Source organism: Lolium perenne, chromosome 5, assembly GCF_019359855.2.
Source record: "Lolium perenne isolate Kyuss_39 chromosome 5, Kyuss_2.0, whole genome shotgun sequence".
NCBI classification, from domain to species: Eukaryota; Viridiplantae; Streptophyta; class Magnoliopsida; order Poales; family Poaceae; genus Lolium; species Lolium perenne.
In genome coordinates, this window is record NC_067248.2 from 103,702,791 (window position 1) to 103,719,268 (window position 16,478).

Here is a 16,478-nt window from a genome sequence, read left to right on the forward strand (position 1 = left end):
TCCGCGCCAGCCTTAAGGCCAAGGCCGCTGAGACCATCGCTCAGCTGGCAACGCTGGAGGATGCTGACAAGGTAGGTGTCTTATCTCGTTTTTTTGCAATTTTATTGTTATCCTGGTAGCCCTCCGAGGCATGGACCGGCTGCTCGGAGCCGGTCCGGGTTTCGCTTACACAACTGACTTTCTCTCAGAAGGTTGCGGAGCGACGCACCGTCTTGTACAACCAGGTGGTGACCAGCTACCACAAGGCCAAGATCGAGCGGGCCGCCTTGGCTCGTGAGCTGGAGGCCGTCAAGGGTAGGGTTTTCTTCCTTTTGACTTGACTTCTTTTTCCTTGATTTCATTCGGCTGATGATTTTTCTTGTCGTCTTGCAGCTGAAGCTGCTCGGGTTCCGCAGCTGGAGGCGGATCTTCGGGTCGCCCGCGCCCAGTGCGCCGAGAGCGAGGAGGCGGGCCGGGCTGCTGCCGCCAAGCTGAGGGTGGCCGAGGGCGAGCTGACGCGGCTGCGCAAGCTTGAGGCCAACCATCTCAAGGAGCTGGCCGCCCTCAAAAAGGGTGAGGAGGAGAAGGTGGAGGGCCTGTCCAAGCGGCTGGAGGAGGTGGACCGGCATCGGCTTGCACTTCGCCAAGAGGTGACCGCTAAATCTGAAGAGTTGTCGGCCACCGCCAAGCGGTGGGTGGAGGAGATTGGCAGGCTTGACCGCGGCTTGGCGGGTGAGTCCTTGTATTTTTTCTTTCCTTCCCCTTTGCCGGCTTTCGGCTGTCGGCTGCCAGTTTAGGTTGGCAGCCGGCGGCAGAAACTGATCTTTTCGCTGTCTCCATCTTCAGGCTGGGGGCAGTCGGTTCTTGCCGGCTGCCGCCAGTCTTACTTAGCTTCGGAATCTCCATCTTCAGGCTGGGGGCAGTCGGTTCTTGCCGGCTGCCGCCAGTCTTACCTAGCTTCGGAATCTCCATCTTCAGGCTGGGGGCAGTCGGTTCTTGCCGGCTGCCGCTAGTCTTACTTAGCTTCGGAATCTCCATCTTTAGGCTGGGGGCAGTCGGTTCTTGCCGGCTGCCGCCAGTCTTACTTAGCTTCGGAATCTCCATCTTCAGGCTGGGGGCAGTCGGTTCTTGCCGGCTGCCGCCAGTCTTACTTTGAAAATTTGCATTTTTCTGCCTTCGATAGGCTTCTGACTTGCTTTTTTCTTGCAGCGGCCTTCCCTGAGGCGCAGGATGCGGCGCTAGCAGCGGCCGGCAAGGCGCGGGAGGTGCGCCGGCAGGCTACTGGGGAGCAGAGCTCGGCCTGCTTCTCCATGGACGACTATCTGGCGTCCATGGCCGCCCGCGTCGAGCCCATCACGAAGCTTGGCTGGGAGCTCCGGAAGGCGGCGGAGGAGCTGATCCGGCTGTTGTGGCCGACTGAGACGCTGCCGCAGGACCTTGCCAACCTCATCAAATGGCTGGAGATGGCGCCTGACCGCTTCCACAACTGGAAGGAGTCGGCTGCACGTGCCGGAGCTGATATGGCCCTCTCCTTCGTGCTTTCTTGGTACGACGAGGTCAACCTCGACCAGCTGGAGTGTCGGCGAGCCGGCGTGGAGGAAAACCTTCCAGCGGAGAACAAGACTGCCCGGCTTGCCCGCGCCTGCGCCATCTCCGACTTCGTCGACAAGCGCATCTTCATCGAGGACCCGAACCCGCCATCTGACGACGAGGAGGAGTTCGAAGATGAGATCGAGATGGAGTCTCCGCCTGGTGCTGATCCGGCTGGTCCTCCTCCAGCCGGCGCTTAGATTTACCTGTTTTATGTAATCTTGCTTTTGCAAAGACAAGTTGTTAAATCCCCGGGATGCTAGGCGCATATGTAATTACAATATTATTATCCGTTTATGAGGGCACACTTTAATGTGTTTATTAATCAATTGTGTGCCGGCTTGCTTTCTTCCGGCTTGTTCACTCTTTCCCGTCCGCCCCACTCTTTGGCGTTGCCCTTGCCGATCGTACGTCCGACTTGCGGTCCGTCGCCGGGTCAAGAGCGTGCCGCTGGGTGAGGCCGACAGTATTTCAGTCGAACGAGCCGAGTTCGGCAATCCGGCACTTTTATGAAGAGTTGTGTAAGAATCGATTCTCTTTCACTCTTTCCCTTAGCTGTTCTTTGCGTGTCGGCTCCCTAGGCTCTTACTCCCGCCAGCCGGACAGCCGGGTTGCGGTCTGTAGCTGGTCGGAAGCCGGCTGTCGGAAACCGGATCACGTTACTGAGCCGGCCGCGTGAGAGGGTGTTAGCCAATCGGCGAAAACAGTAGAGTATGCGAAAAATTTGTCGAAATCGGCGCTCTTAGCGCTTGCCTTTTCATAGCTTACAAAAGGGGGTACAAGGGATACATACATTCCTGCTCTCAAGTGTAAAATGGTCGAAGCAACCTGACATTCCAGGGACGTTTTGTCTCCTCGTCGGTTTTGTTCGCCTTGTTTTTCTTAGCCTCTTGGGCATCTATGAGATATTAGGAATCATTGCCTACCGCCTTGCTCACGATGAAGGGACCCTCCCATGGGGATGCTAGTTTATGCTGTCCGGCTGTCCGTTGGATCAGCCGGAGCACTAGGTCTCCTTCTCGGAATGCTAAGGGCTGCACCTTCCGGCTGTGATAGCGTCGGAGGCTTTGCTGATATATGGCCGATCTGGACTGAGCCAGCAGCCGGGCCTCTTCGACCAGGTCGACTCCATCTTCACGAGCCTCTTTAGCTTCAGCTTCCGTGTAGAGCTTAATCCTTGGCGCGTCGTGCTCGATATCAGTCGGCAGGACGGCTTCGGCCCCGTATACGAGGAAAAATGGTGTGAAGCCGACGGAGCGGTTTGGCGTGGTGCGCAGACTCCAAAGCACGGAGGGCAGCTCTTCTATCCAGCAGCCGGCTGATCGCTTAAGCGGCTCCACCAGCCGGGGCCGGATGCCGGCTAGGATCAGGCCGTTTGCCTTCTCCACTTGGCCGTTGGTTTCCGGGTGCGCCACTGATGACAGGTCCATGCGGATCCCCATCTCCCCACAGTACCGTTTGAATATGCCTTCGGCGAAGTTGCTGCCGTTGTCGGTGATGATGCTGTGGGGGTAACCGTACCTCACAATAATTTCCTTGAGGAAAGTGACAGCTGTGGAGCCGTCCAGCTTCTTGATCGGCTTGGCTTCAATCCACTTGGTGAATTTGTCAATCATCACCAGGAGGTGGGTCATGCCGCCTCGGGATGTTTTGAATGGGCCCACCATGTCCAAGCCCCATACGGCAAACGGCCAGGTAATGGGGATGGTTTTCAAGGCGGAAGCCGGCGTTTGCCTTTGCTTTGCGAAGCGCTGGCAGCCGTTGCACTTCTTCACCAGTTCTTCTGCGTCTCTTAGCGCAGTCGGCCAATAAAAGCCGTGCCGGAAGGCTTTGCCTACTATGGCTCTAGAGGAGGCGTGGTGGCCGCACTCTCCCTGATGGATTTCCCGGAGGAGTTCAATCCCTTCAGCCGGCTCGACGCACCGCTGGAACACCCTACTTACGCTGCGTTTGTACAGCTGGTGGTTGATGATTGTGTAGGCCTTGGCCCTTCTCTCAATCTGCTTGGCTTGAACCCTATCATTGGGCAGCACACCATCGGTGAGGTAGGAGAGGAATTCTTGTGCCCATGATGGTACGCATTTTATCTCGAATACGCTAACCATCAGGGCCTCCATCTTTTGAGCTTCCGGGTTCGACTGCGTGGTCGCCGGGTTCGGCTGTGGAGCCGGCGGGTTTGGCTGATAAGCCCCCGACTTGGGCTGATGAGCCCCCGGGTTCGGCTGTGGAGCCGGCGGGTTCGGCTAAGAAGCCCCCGACTTTGACTGCGAAGCCCCCGGGTTTGGCTGTGGAGCCCCCGGGTCAGCCGGCACGAATATGGAATCCGAGTCCGGGGATGGTGTGATGGACGGCTTGCGCAGGTGCTGCAGGGCCACACCCGGCGGAATTGCCTGCCGGGTTGAGCCTATCTTGGACAGGGCGTCAGCCGCCTCGTTGTTGGCCCTTGGCACGTGGTGGAACTCGCAGCCCTCGAAGAAGCCGGCTAGCTGCTGAACATGGAAGCGGTATGATGCCATGTTGGCATCCTTCGCGTCCCAGTCGCCAGACGCCTGCTGGATGACCAAGTCGGAGTCGCCGAAGCAGAGGATGCAACGGACGCCTATTTCCTTGGCCAGCTTGAGCCCATGGATGAGCGCTTCATACTCCGCCACATTGTTGGATGCGGCGAAGTGGATCTGCAGGACGTAGTCCAGCCTGTCCCCCTTGGGAGAGGTGATGACGACTCCGGCTCCCAAGCCGATGCGCATCTTTGAGCCGTCAAAATGCAGCTTCCAGTGCGTGGAGTCCGGCACAGGCGGCAGGTATTGCATCTCGGCCCAGTCGACGAAGAAGTCGGCTAGGATCTGCGATTTGATGGCTGTTCTTGGCTCGTATTGGATAGAATGGGCCGCCAGCTCCAGCGCCCACTTGGCGACCCGGCCGTTGGCGTCCTTGCTGCCAATGATTTCCGCCAAGGGTGCTGTGGCCACCACCTTGATGGGGTGCTCTTGGAAGTAGTGCTTGAGCTTCTTGGCCGCCATGTACACGCCAGAGGTGACCTTCTGGTAGTGGGGGTAGTTTTGCTTCGACTGGGAAAGCACTTCACTCAGGTAATAGACTGGGCGCTGGACCGGTTGCTCCTTGCCGGCCTCTTTGCGCTCCGCCACTAGGACAACGCTAACCACTCGATTGGTGGCTGCGATGTATAACAACATCGGCTCTACTGAAGCCGGCGATGCCAAGACGGGCGCGGTCGAGAGCATGCGCTTTAAGTCGCGGAAGGCTTCATCCGCCTGCGGCGTCCAGCTGAAGGAGTTTGTCTTCTTAAGCAACTGGTACAGGGGCAGTGCCTTCTCCCCCAGCCGGCTGACGAAGCGGCTCAAGGAGGCCAGGCATCCGGTGAACTTCTGGACGTCCTTGAGGCACTGCGGCAGTTCCATCTTCTCAATGGCACTGATCTTCTCCGGGTTGGCTTCGATTCCCCGCTGAGAGACGAGGTAGCCCAGGAGCTGGCCAAACGGCACGCCGAAAGTGCATTTGGCCGGGTTCAACTTCATCCGGAATCTTTGCAGATTGGTGAAGGTTTCTCTCAGGTCATCAAGGAGGGTAGGCATCTCCTTGGTTTTTACAACGACATCATCCACGTATGCGTGAACATTTCTGCCGATTTGATCCTGCAAACACTTTTGCATGCACCTTTGGTAGGTGGCGCCTGCATTTTTCAAGCCGAATGGCATAGTCGTGTAGCAGTAAGCCCCATATGGGGTAATGAACGAAGTCTTTATTTGATCAGCCGGATTCAAAGGAATCTGGTGGTAGCCTGAGTAGGCATCTAAAAAAGACAACAGTTCACAGCCGGCAGTCGAATCTATGACTTGATCTATGCGCGGCAGGGGGAAGGGGTCCTTCGGGCACGCCTTGTTGAGGCTGGTGTAGTCGATACACATGCGCCAGGAGCCGTTCTTCTTCAAAACCAGGACCGGGTTCGCCAACCAGTCCGGGTGCAGCACTTCCATGATGAAGCCGGCAGCTAGGAGCCGGCCGATCTCTTCACCGATGGCCTTCCTTCTTTCTTTGGCGAAGCGCCTGAGGGGTTGCTTCACCGGCTTGGCTTCAGGCCTGACGTGGAGGTGGTGCTCAGCCAACTCCCTCGGCACACCCGGCATGTCCCTTGGAGACCATGCAAAGATGTCCCGATTCTCACGGAGGAAGCTGGTGAGCTCGCTTTCCTATTTGCTGCTCAAGCCGGCACCGATGGTGATGAACTTGTCCGGCTGCGCCGGGTCGAGCAGGATCTTCTTGGTGTCGTTGGCCGGCTGGAAGTGAGTCGTCCCAGCCGGGTTGCCCACAGCCGGCATGCCCGACTGCGCGGTCTTGGCCATGGCGACGGCGTCGTTGATGAGCTGCTTCTCGGCAGCTATGACCAGCGTATGGGCCATCTTCGAGCTCTGGGTGGCGCACTCCTTAGAGCGGCGATAGTCGCCGGCTATGGTAATGACCCCCTTTGGGCCCGACAGCTTCATCTTCAGGTACCCGTAGTGAGGCACCGCCATGAATTTGGTCAGGGTCGGCCTGCCCAGGAGTGCGTGGTAGGGACTGACCAGGTCCACCACCTCGAACTCAATGTTCTCCGTGCGAAGTGGTCCGGCTTGCCGAACATGACCTCCAGGGTGATCCGGCCGATCGGCTGGCATGAATGGCATGGCACGATGTCGTGGAAGACGGTGGGGGTGGGGCGCAACTCGGCCTCCTGGATGCCCAGCTTGCGGGCGGTGTCGCGGTAGAGGATGTTGATGCTGCTGCCGCCGTCGATGAGGACGCGCGAGAAACGCACGCTGCGCCGGCTTGTGCCAATGGTGGGGTCGAGGACCATGGCGTAGCTGCCCGGCTTCGGCGGGACAGCCGGTGTGTCGCGGCGATCGAAGGTGATGGCCTGCTCTGACCAGTTTAGGTACTGGGGGACCGGCGGCATGACCGCGTTGACTTCGAGGGAACGACGCTGTTGGCTCGTTTTGTCCTCCGGCTCGGTGGTGAAGATGATGTAGGTGGCATCCTCAGCCAGGTATCGGCCGCCATGGTGCACTTGGTTAGCCTCGTGGTGCTCGAGGTTGGCGTTCTCTGCGCCGGCCTGGCCACCCGGCCCGCCGGCTGGTGGAGGCGGGGGTGGAGGCGGAAGTGGCTCACCGCTTGTCAGCCGCTTCATGAAGTGGCAGTCGCGGGTGGTGTGGTTGGAGGGGTTCTTGCCGCTATGGTACTTGCACGGCGAGTCGGGCATCTGCTCGAAGGTGTACTTCGGCTTCCAGGGCCGGTCTGCTTGTTTCTGGCGCTGGCTGCCGCCAGCCGCCGCGTGGTCCGACATGGCTGCCACATGGGCGGAGCCGTACTGGCGGTCCGGCTGGTCGCTGTGCCGCTTGCCACGGTAGTTGTCCCGCCGGCTGCCAAGATGGCCGCCCTCGGCCGGCTTGTGCTCGGCCGGCTTGTTGTTGTCCCGTCTGGACGGAGCCGGCGAAATCTCAGCCGGGGCACTGCTGGCTCCCTCAGCCAGCGCATACTTGTCCGCGATGGCCATCAAGGCGGCCATCGTCTTGGGCTCGTTGCGGCGCAGTTTGTGCCACATCATGGTGTTGGGCCGGCAGCAGGCCATGAAGAAGCCGACGGCCTGGATCTCGTGCACGCCCTCGTATGAGTTGCGCATTTCGCACCAACGCGTCAGGTACGCGCGATCCGTCTCGTCCGGGCCCTGCTTGCACATCTCGAGCTGTTGGGGACGACCCGGCCGGCGGTAGGTGCCGGTGAAGTTGCTGATGAAGGCCTCCTCGAAGTCGAGCCAGCCGTTGATGCTGCCAGCTGGCAGGTTGTTGAGCCATGTGCGGGCGGAGCCAAGCAGCATGAGGGGGGAGTAGCGCACAGCCCAGCGCTTGTTGCCTTTGGTGATGCCGACTGCGGTGGAGTAATCTTGCAGCCAGTCCTCCGGCTTGGCCGTGCCGTCGTACTTCGGCGTGTCGCGGGGGAGTTGGAAGCCGTCAATCATGGGCTCGTTGAGGATCCGCGGCCCGAAGCACTTAGGGCCGGCTGGCCCTTCTTGCTCCGCAATGCGGGATTCGACCAGCCGGTCGAGGCGATCTCTTGCGTCGGCCGGCTCGATGCGCGGGCCCAGCCGGGAGTGGGCCGGCTGGCGGTGACCACTGGCCTCCGGGGCCGTGCGGTGCTGGCGTCTTGGAGCCGGCCTCTCGGATTCTTCCTCCTCACGCCAGCTCGATGGTGGCCGACTGCGGCCGCTGTTGCCACTGGGCGGCTGGCTTGTGCGGCTAGAGCTAGCATGGGTGGCCCGGGAATCCCGGTGCCGGCTTGGTGCAGGGGAGGCGGATTCGGCCGTGTCCCTTGGGCCGTCCCTATCGTTGCCTGCAGCGCCGCGAGCGTGAGAAGCTCTAGGGGCAGTGGCGTACCTGGGGTCGGCCGACTGCTTGGCGGCCGCGCTGAGCAGCTCAGTTACCCGCTTTGTCTGGCGGCGCAACTCTTCGCCCTCAAGGCGGTTCAGCTCTTCTGCGGCGGCTTGCGCCGCGCGCATGTTCTTGTCGGGGGTGTTGTAGACGGGTTGCTCCGTGGATGGAGCCGGCGATTCTGCGCCGTCCCGGGCGATCTCGGCGCCCAGACCGCCTCCCCTCCGGCGTATCTGGCCGGCTCGGCTTGGGTTGTCGCCGCCGGGCGTGAAGCCGTGGGCGCGGTCGTACTCGCGCCGGTTGATCTCTAGCTGGCGCTTGGCAACAGCCAGCTCTTCAGCCTGCCTGAGGAGTAGCTGGCGGTGCGCCTCCAGGTCTTTCTCGATGGTGGCAGGGTCGCCCCCAGCTGTGAGCGGGGAGCTCAACTTTGCCCGGACTTCATCCAGCCGGGATGGTGGTGCTGGGGCCTTTGGGCCCGAGCCGGATGCGCCGGCGTCCCTCGCGATGCGCTCCAACTCGGGGCCGCGGACGCGCGTGGACTTGTCGCCGGCGTCATCGCCGGTTGCCATGACCTCCTGCATGACACAGGGGCTGGCGGTGGTGAGGCTGGCGCCGGCTCCAGGAGGAGGGCTTGCGCAGCGCAGGATCTCGCGCGGGTAGCGCGGTGGTGCGACGGTGGCGACGTAGACGTGAAAGCCGCCGAAGCTGATGACGTTGCCGCCGGCTGGGAATGGTCGGTCGGTGAAGCAGCCAGCGTTGTCGCTGACGCAGTCGAGGGAGCCGAATCTCCAGATCAAGCCTGAAGCGACTCGCTCGCCGGTGGTGATGGTGAGGCCCGTCCGGATGAAGACACCGGCCGCGGACGCTGAAGGCCCCACGGTGGGCACCAAATGTCGTGGTATCGTCATGACATATGCCATAGGGTGGCTAATCGAGGTGGTTCCTAGATGGTCTCACGGCGGTATCCGGATGCGGGTATGGGGACGAGTGACATGGTCGACGTACCCAGGTTCGAGGCCCTCCTGTGGAGGTAACTCCTCTACTCCTGCTATGAGTGTATATGATGATCACACAATACAATGGTGCTCCTAGAGCTGTATCCGGCTACTCGGGGAGGCTAAGGTAGACGAAGGTCTCTCTCCCAGAGTAGCGCTAAGACTAGAATGAAGTGAGAATGATCGATCGTCCCCCGCACAAGGGGGGTTGGCCAGCTTATATAGGCACTGGCACTTTACATAGAAGTCCCTATAGTCTAGTGGTCGGCTTGGCCGGCTCCGGCTTCCGCTCCTTCCCGAGGCGTTGACGTCATGGAGCCGTTGAGGCGTAGTGGTACGTCCCATCCGCCTGCCTGAGTCAGCGGTATGGCGAGGAGGTGTCTCTGTCGCCATCATCCCCTGTAGCCGGTATGGACCGACGTACGCCATGATGGCCTGTCCGCCGCGTGGCACTGTTGCTCCACAGTGCCCCGCGCTTTACAGGAGGTGAGGTCAGCGTGGACCTTTGAACCCGGACCACCTACCCGGTTCCTTCTCATGCAAGGCTCGCCAGCCTCGAGTCGGTCTGGAGTATAGACCCCAGTCGGATATGGCTTGTAGAAGCCGGCCCAGCTACAGCGTTGAAGGCCGCAGCCAGGCCGACTAGGACTTAGAGCCAGCCGGCTCCCGAGGCAGCCGTCCACGGCTCCAGCCGGCTGCTCCTCAGCCGGCCTTTGCCGCCAGCCGGCCATCCTCTAGCCGGCTGCTCCGTGTCCATTGCCCTACCCGGGGTCTTCCCCCCGACACGGATTCAACGGCTGTGTGAAGTGCATGGACGAGACCCCGCATCTACAGCTACCAAGGGATCCCGGGTCCTCGAAAACCGTGTACCCAGGTGCTCGAAGGTGGCCGCTTGGATCACCCGTGGAGAAAACGCGGTGATTTGTTCAATGGTAAAGATGAGCCCGATGGACCCCCAGGCCCGAGGAGCGGCGCAGAAATCGATGATCTTCTGAAAAATTGGAAGGAGTGCCCAGCACCGGGAAAGAAGCGACCGAAGCCAGAGCCGCTGCTCGGTGTATGGAAAGGGAGGTTTGCTTTCCACGACTTGGAGTACTGGAAGGTCCTCCACATGCCCCACAGCCTCGATGTCATGCACATTACAAAGAATGTTACCGAGAGTCTGCTTGGCACTCTTTGCAACTCAGAAAAGTAAGGATGGACCGAAAGCAACATACGATCTGAAACATTTTGGCATCAGGAAAGATCTTCAAGCCCCCGATCCTGACGATGACGATGATGATGATGATGATCAGACGGAAGGGACTCAACGTCTCCGCAAAAGGGCTAAGAAGAGCGCGGTGCTGCTTCCCGCTGCCTGCTTCACAACGAGTCCGGAGGAGCTCGAGCAGTATTTCAGGTGCCTCCTAGGATTGAAAGTTCCTCACGGTTACTCGGGGAATATAAGCAGATATCTGGACGTAGCGAAGAAGAGGTTCACCGGGATGAAGTCTCACGATTGCCACGTGCTCATGACGCAGATACTTCCCATTGCGATCCGAGTGATAATGGACGAGCACGTCCGTGATACGCTGTTTGGCCTTTGCAACTTTTTTGACGTTATCACCAGGAAGTCGATCGGCGTGAGGCAGCTCAAGATGCTACAAGATGAGATCGTGGTGATACTATGTGAGCTCGAGATTTACTTCCCGCCCGCATTCTGTGATATATGCGTCCATCTCCTTCTCCATGTCGTTGATGACATCAGGCAGCTCGGCCCGACGTTCCTCCACAACATGATGCCTTTCGAAAGGCAGAACGGTGTCATGAAAGGATACGTTCGCAATAGGGCCCGTCCAGACGCAAGCATGGCCAAGGGGTTTCTAACCTACGAGTGCATCTCCTTCTGCCAGAATTATCTAAGCACAAAGGACGACGAGGATCATGTTGGTCTACCCCCCAGGACGCACCTCGGCAGGCTCGCTGGAGTCGGTCACCGCGAGGGCTACCGCTCAGTCCATGTCGGCATTGCCAATCGACGCGACGACGGTGACATGGCTCACTGGGTCGCGCTATAACACTTAAAACTGATCGAACCTTTCGTGCAACAGCACAAAAGCATGATCGAGCAGAATTTCATCGATATGGGCCGGCCGAGGAAGATGGGAGACGTAACCAAAGAGCACAACTCCACACTACAAGAAAAGTTGCCATGGCCGACGAAGTTGAAGTCGCGCCGTGGTTGCTGGTGTACCATGGCCGACGATTTTGGTCCCTCCGTGGTGCATGTCAAAACTTTTTTTTTTCTCGTTTTTGAGGCCACCTAGCCCGACGAAAGCGGCCAAAACGTCGCGTATGGTGGCCCGGGACGTGGTGCATCTCGAAATCTCGGGTTCGCCGGCCGAGTCAACGCAAATCCGCACCGCCGAGGGATGTAGGGCCCAGATGGCAGCCTCTCTGGCATTGTTTTTTTCTAGATCGCGCCATCTCGTTCAACGTTCTCCGATCGAGCCGTTTACGATGCAGGATCATGGGTCCCGCATGTCATCCTCTATGAACCAAAATTCTTTCTATTCTTGGATTTTTTTTGACCCCCTTATTTCTGGCTACTTCCTTTTTCTTTTGATCCCTTGCCGCCTTGGAAACGTTGAGACCGCTGCTGCTAAATGGGACCCGCATGTCATCCTCTATGTGCAATCAACTTTCTTTTCTTGGAGTTTTTTTGGCACCTCAAATTTGGTCACTTGCCTTTTTCTTTCGATCCCCTGCCGCCTCTCAAACGGTGATACCGCTGCTGCTAACTGGGACCCGCATGTCATCCTCTATGTACTATAAAACTTTCTTTTCTTGAATTATTTTTGGCACCTCATATTTGGTCACTTACCTTTTTCTTTCGATCCCCTGCTGCCTCTCAAACAGTGATACCGCTGCTGCTAAATGGGACCCGCATGTCATCCTCTATGTACTATAAAACTTTCTTTTCTTGGATTTTTTTTGGCACCTCATATTTGGTCACTTGACTTTTTCTTTCGATCACCTGCACCTCTCAAACGGTGATACCGCTGCTGCTAAATGGGACCCGCATGTCATCCTCTATGTACTATAAAACTTTCTTTTCTTGGATTTTTTTTGGCACCTCATATTTGGTCACTTGACTTTTTCTTTCGATCCCCTGCTGCCTCTCAAACAGTGATACCGCTGCTGCTAAATGGGACCCGCATGTCATCCACTATGGACTATAAAACTTTCTTTTCTTGGATTTTTTTTGGCACCTCATATTTGGTAACTTGACTTTTTCTTTCGATCCCCTGCTGCCTCTCAAACCGTGATACCGCTGCTGCTAAATGGGACCCGCATGTCATCCTCTATGTACTATAAAACTTTCTTTTCTTGGATTTTTTTTGGCACCTCATATTTGGTCACTTGACTTTTTCTTTCGATCCCCTGCTGCCTCTCAAACAGTGATACCGCTGCTACTAAATGGGACCCGCATGTCATCCACTATGTACTATAAAACTTTCTTTTCTTGGATTTTTTTGGCACCTCATATTTGGTAACTTGACTTTTTCTTTCGATCCCCTGCTGCCTCTCAAACAGTGATACCGCTGCTGCTAAATGGGACCCGCATGTCATCCTCTATGTACTATAAAACTTTCTTTTTTAGGATTATTTTTGGCACCTCATATTTGGTCACTTGACTTTTTCTTTCGATCCCCTGCCGCCTCTCAAACGGTGAGACCGCTGCAGCTAAATGGGACCCGCATGTAATCCTCTATGAGTAATCAACTTTCTTTTCTTGGAGTTTTTTTTGGCACCTCATATTTGGTCACTTGCCTTTTTCTTTCGATCTCATGCCACGTTTGAAACGTGGAGGTACCTGCTGGCTCATGGGACCCGCATGTCATCCTCTATGTGCTATAAAAGTTTCCTTTGTTGGATTTTTTTTCACCCTCTGATTTTTGGCTTGCCTTTTTCTTTTGATCCCCCGCCCCCTTTGAAACGTTGAGTAAGCTGCTGGCTCAAGGGACCCGCATGTCATCCTCTATGTCCATCAACTTTCTTTTCTTGGATTTTTTTTACCCCCTAATTACTAGCTACTTTCTTTTTCTTTTGATCTCAAGCCGCATTTCAAACATTGAGACCGCTGCTGCAAAATGGGACCCACGTGTCATCCTCTATGTACAATAAATCTTGGATTATTTTTGGCTCCTGATATTTGGTCACTTGCCTTTTTCTTTCGATCTCATGCCACGTTTGAAACGTTGAGGAACCTTCTGTCTCATGGGACCCGCATGTTATCATCTATGTGCTATAAAACTTTCCTTGGTTGGATTTTTTTTCAGCGTCTGATTTTTGGCTTGCCTTTTTCTTTTGATCCCACCCCCTTTGAAACGTTGAGTAAGCTGGCTCAAGGGACCCGCATGTCATACTATCTGTCCATCAACTTTCTTTTCTTGGATTTTTTGACCCCCTAATTACTAGCTACTTTCTTTTTCTTTTGATCTCAAGCCGCATTTCAAACATTGAGACCGCTGCTGCAAAATGGGACCCACGTGTCATCCTCTATGTACAATAAATCTTGGATTATTTTTGGCTCCTGATATTTGGTCACTTGCCTTTTTCTTTCGATCTCATGCCACGTTTGAAACGTTGAGGAACCTGCTGGCTCATGGGACCCGCATGTCATCCTCTATGTGCTATAAAACTTTCCTTTGTTGGATTTTTTTTCACCCTCTGATTTTTGGCTTGCCTTTTTCTTTTGATCCCCTGCCCCCTTTGAAACGTTGAGTAAGCTGCTGGCTCAAGGGACCCGCATGTCATCCTCTATGTCCATCAACTTTCTTTTCTTGGATTTTTTTGACCCCCTAATTACTAGGTACTTTCTTTTTCTTTTGATCTCAAGCCGCTTTCAAACATTGAGACCGCTGCTGCAAAATGGGACCCACATGTCATCCTCTATGTACAATAAATCTTGGATTATTTTTGGCTCCTGATATTTGGTCACTTGCCTTTTTCTTTCGATCTCATGCCACGTTTGAAACGTTGAGGAACCTGCTGGCTCATGGGACCCGCATGTCATCCTCTATGTGCTATAAAACTTTCCTTTGTTGGATTTTTTTCACCCTCTGATTTTTGGCTTGCCTTTTTCTTTTGATCCCCTGCCCTCTTTGAAACGTTGAGTAAGCTGCTGGCTCAAGGGACCCGCATGTCATCCTCTATGTCCATCAACTTTCTTTTCTTGGATTTTTTTTGACCCCCTAATTACTAGGTACTTTCTTTTTCTTTTGATCTCAAGCCGCATTTCAAACATTGAGACTGCTGCTGCAAAATGGGACCCACATGTCATCCTCTATGTCCATCAGCTTTCTTTTCTTGGATTTTTTTACCCCCTAATTACTAGCTACTTTCTTTTTCTTTCGATCTCAAGCCGCATTTCAAACATTGAGACCGCTGCTGCAAAATGGGACCCACATGACATCCTCTATGTACACTAAATCTTGGATTATTTTTGGCTCCTGATATTTTGTCACTTGCCTTTTTCTTTTGATCTCATGCCGCCTTTGAAACGTTGAGTAAGCTGCTGGCTCATGGGTCCCGCATGTCATCCTCTACGACCAATAAAAGTTTCCTTTCTTGGATTTATTTTTGACCCCTAATTTCTGGCTATTTGCCTTTTTCTTTTCATCCCCTGCCCCCTTTGAAACGATGAGGACGCTGTTGGCAGGTCGGTCCCATATGTCATCCTCTATGAACAATAAAAGTTTCCTTTGGTGGATTTATTTTTGACCCCTAATTAATTTCTGGCTATTTCCTTTTTTTCTTTTGATCCCCTGGCGCCTTGGAATCGTTGAGGATGCTGCTGCCTCATGGGTCCCGCATGTCATCCTCTCAGAAAGGTTAATGTTTCTTTTCTTGGATTTTGTTTACCAACTGATTTTTGGCTTTTTTTCTTCTTTCGATCTCCTGCCGCCTTTAAAACGTTGACGACGCTGCTGGCTCACGGGTCCCACATGTCAGCCTCTATAAACAATAAACGTTGAGGATGCTGCTGCCTCATGGGTCCCGCAGGTCATCCTCTCAGAATGATAAATGTTTTCTTTTCTTGGATTTTTTTTACCAACTTATTTTTGGTTTTTTTATTTTCGATCCCCTGCCGCCTTTGAAACGTTGACGACGCTGCTGGCTCATGGGTCCCCGATGTCAGCCTCCCCGTACAAGAAACATGTGATATCTTATTTTGCAGACAATAAACATTGTATTTCGCTCTGCGCTATTGCAAACTGATAAATTAAATCTTTATATTTACATAAACAAACTTATATGTTGAATCTCCTTGTTTTTTGTTTTTGCGAAGCATAGTAGGACTTTCCTGTTTTTTTTAGAAAAATCCGAACTTTCCTGTTTTGGAGTGGGCTGAAATTGTACGAGTCAAAAGGCCCAGAAAGATAGTTCGAAGGCCAGATGTCCAGATGCAGCCCAATTGAAATCTTTCTTTTCTTGGATTTTTTCAACCCCTGATTTCTGGCTACTTCATTTTTCTTTTGGTCCTGTGCCGCCTTGGAAGCGTTGAGAGCGCTGCTACAAAATGGGACCCGCATGTCATCCACTATGTACTATAAAACTTTCTTTTCTTGGATTTTTTTGGCACCTCATATTTGGTCACTTGCCTTTTTCTTTCGATCGCCTGCCGCCTCTCAAACGTTGATACAGCTGCTGCTAAATGGGACCCGCATGTCATCCTCTATGTACATTCAAGTTTCTTTTCTTGGATTATTTTTGGCTCTTGATATTTGGTCACTTGCCTTTTTCTTTCGATCTCATGCCACGTTTGAAACGTTGAGGAACCTGCTGCTAAGTGGGACCCTCATGTCATCCTCTATGTCCATCAACTTTCTTTTCTTGGATTATTTTGAGCCCCTAATTTCTAGCTACTTTCTTTTTCTTTTGATCTCAAGACGCATTTGAAACATTGAGACCGCTGCTGCAAAATGGGACCCGCATGTCATCCTCTATGTACAATAAATCTTGGATTATTTTTGGCTCCTGATATTTGGTCACTTGCCTTTTTCTTTTGATCACCTGCCGCCTTTGAAACGTTGAGGATTCTGCTGGCTCATGGGTCCCGCATGTCATCCTCTACGAACAATAAAAGTTTCCTTTCTTGGAGTTATTTTTTACCCCTAATTTCTGGATATTTGCCTTTTTCTTTTGATCCCCTGCCCCCTTTGAAACGATGAGGACGCTGTTGGCAGGTCGGTCCCACATGTCATCCTCTATGAACAATAAAAGTTTCCTTTGGTGGATTTATTTTTGACCCCTAATTAATTTCTGGTTATTTCCTTTTTTTCTTTTGATCCCCTGCCGCTTCTCAAACGGTGATACCGCTGATGCTAAATGGGACCCGCATGTCATCCTCTATGTACTATAAAACTTTCTTTTCTTGGATTTTTTTGGCACCTCATATTTGGTCACTTGCCTTTTTCTTTCGATCGCTTTGCCGCCTCTCAAACGTTGA